Source organism: Pinus tabuliformis, chromosome 3_2 (assembly GCF_031772625.1).
Source record: "Pinus tabuliformis cultivar Carrire ecotype Pingquan chromosome 3_2, CPIR1, whole genome shotgun sequence".
Lineage (NCBI taxonomy): Eukaryota > Viridiplantae > Streptophyta > Pinopsida > Pinales > Pinaceae > Pinus > Pinus tabuliformis.
In genome coordinates, this window is record NC_142302.1 from 30,570,498 (window position 1) to 30,573,435 (window position 2,938).

Sequence of the window (2,938 nt, forward strand, 5' to 3'; positions counted from 1 at the left end):
CACCGCCCAAGCCAAGATCACAGAGATTCCAAAAATACCGGCAGGTTAATGGAAACCACCATCCAAATGTATGAGAGGACGGTTAAAACCACCTTATGTTACAATCACAGTTGGCAACAAAGCCCAAGAGTTGTGGAGGCTCCTATAGTGAGTCGAGAAAATCAGTGAGGATTCTAGTGTGTCCCGGGAAAGGAATAATCCACGCCTCTGAAAAATTATTTCCAAAAATCCAAACACAACAAGGCCTCAACGGCAGTTCAACTTCACACTCAAACAACATTTGAGGAGAACTGCCGTTGAGTGTAAAGCCCTTACCTTGCCCTGGGTCCTCATTCTATATCCCTGTGTTACGAGACTATAGTGAACCCGTTGACATTGTACCATGATCTACCATGGAAACTTCAGCAGGTTACTCAGAAAACCGCGAAACGTGGCTGATCAATGCTTTACGTTTCCCATTAAAAAAAGAGCATACGGCAGAAGCCTAGGGACTCTGATATACATACACAGATTGATTTATAAAACACCCTTTCACATGAATTCCAATTATCTCAAATTCGATAACTATGACAAAATTGAAATTGCCCGGTATTCATCACCAAATCTCTGGAGAGCAGCAGGAGCGACCAAATTGCTCGACTCATTACAACCAGAGATGTCCGACTAGCGTGTACACAAAACAACCAAAGACTAGATGGGCTTCACAGTTACTGTCCATAAATGTCCTTTTCTAATCTTTCATTAATTATAACAGCGGGTAGATACATGTAAAAGGGTTTTTAGTATTTTGGGATATTCACCATCACAGGTTAAGTATTTGGGGTTGCTTCAATAGTAAGGCACCTCAATCACCTCATTTTCTAATCTTTCATTAATTATAACAGCGGGTAGATACATGTAAAAGGGTTTTTAGTATTTTGGGATATTCACCATCACGTGTTTAGTATTTGCGGTTGCTTCAATAGGAAGGCACCTCAATCACCTCATTTTCTAATCTTTCATTAATTATAACGGCGGGTAGATACATGTGAAAGGGTTTTTAGTATTTTGGGATATTCACCATGTTTAGTATTTGGGGTTCCTTCAATAGTAAGGCACCTCAATCGCCTCATTATTATTTGTATCAAATTACAAATAATGATTATATAGATATAGTAAAAATATGAGTTCGGAGAGGATGAGTCGTTATCGAATGAGACAAAACATCTCAGCATTCGTATGATGAAACTGTTGACTGTCGAAGAATCAAGCCAAAAGGCTGATGAAAATGGAATTCAATTAGCTCTATTTACTTTTATGGGGCCATATATTTAAAAATTCGGTCATCTGAGTAGGTTCCGAGATCCCTACCCAGTTGCTGAAATTACAGAAGTTACGCACTGAAATCTGGTTTCGAGCTCCCATCAATTTGACTAATTAAAGTTTGAAGGGATAGAAAACGCGGAGAGCGTTTTAATGCTAATGCGACTTTGGCCCACACCGAAGCCTTCAACCTCACAATTTTGCGGTTGGCAGTTCAGCTTTCGGTGTTTCGATGAAAAGCGTCCCCACACATATGTCCTGTGTTTGAAGTTGGAATTATGTACAGGCAGTTCCTATTTCCACCTCCATAGCAAAGTTAATGCTATGGAGGTACACCCTCTGACAGCGGCAGCACCGTAACGAGAGTTTTGGATGCATGTTTTGGACCCATATCCATGCATGATACCATGACCTATGTACATGCATTTTCTGGCAGCTCCGTCACTCCAACTCCGGGAGGCTCCACGGTTCAGCGTAATCAATGCAAGTAATCACGGCATTAATGTTATTCAAATAACGAGACCATTCAAATTTGAATTCAACCGCCCAAAATTCAGCGCTCATCCATATTTCAGCAACCACATTTCGAATTCCTTCAGAATAGCAGTCTCCAACACATGAGAAAATCCACCGGCAGGCCGGTTTGGGCAGTCGGGCCGATCCTACCTCTCTTCGTTGCTCTCCTTGTCTCCTTCAAATACAATGGTTGATTCGAATTTTCTACAGCGGGGCAAGCAGGCAGAGGTAAAGTCTGCAAGGGAATGCTTGCAGTGGCTTGATTCACAGGCGCCGTCCACAGTGCTATACGTTTCGTTCGGAACTCAGAATTGCATATCGTTGTCAAACATGAGGGCGCTAGCTCTGGGGCTAGAATCGAGCCAACAGCCTTTTATTTGGGTCGTCAGGCCTCCGCTGGAGGCCCCGCTCAATTCAGAGTTCTCGACAGAGTTTCTTCCGGAGGGATTTGAAGAGCGAGTGAAGGAAAAGAAAGCAGGATTGCTTATCAGAAAATGGGCGCCTCAGCTGCTAATCCTGTCCCATCCTTCAACCGGAGGGTTCCTTAGTCACTGTGGATGGAATTCGGTGCTGGAGAGCCTAAGCCGAGGAGTGCCCATCATCGGATGGCCCATGGCAGCCGACCAGTTCGCGAATTCGAAGCTGCTGGAGGAGGAAGTTGGGGTGTGCATCGAGATGTGGAGGGGCAAAGAGGGAGAGCTGAAACGCGAGACGGTGGAAAGAAGAGTAGGAATGTTGATGAAGGAAGAAAATGGCAATCGAGTGAGACAGAGAGCCAGGGAGATGAGCGATGCGGCTTTGAAGGCAGTGAGTGAAGATAAAGACGGAGGGAAGAAAGGGTCATCTGTGTGTGCTGTGGATGACATGATAAGAGAGCTTACAATAGGATACCAGGCCTAGAGTTGTGTTGTGTATGTAACCCGTCTTCCTCGTTCAGTGCTAGATTTGCATTTTAGCAGAAATTGAATCATAAAGATTATGTGTCTCACAAAAAATATACAGTATGGAATGCTCCTGAGGCCCTTTCCAACTTGTGACAGATCTGATGTTAAATTTGCACCCTGCTAAAGAGTAACTAAAATGTTTCAATTTCTATGATCTGTATCGGAATTTGATGAGA

The 2,938-nt window shown here is 43.5% G+C and overlaps 1 pseudogene; it reads left to right on the forward strand.

The window, feature by feature from the left end:
* Nucleotides 1-2,004: 2,004 nt before the first annotated feature.
* LOC149179658 (UDP-glycosyltransferase 92A1 pseudogene) lies at nt 2,005-2,718 on the forward strand (annotated as a pseudogene).
* The last annotated feature ends 220 nt before the right edge of the window (nt 2,719-2,938 follow it).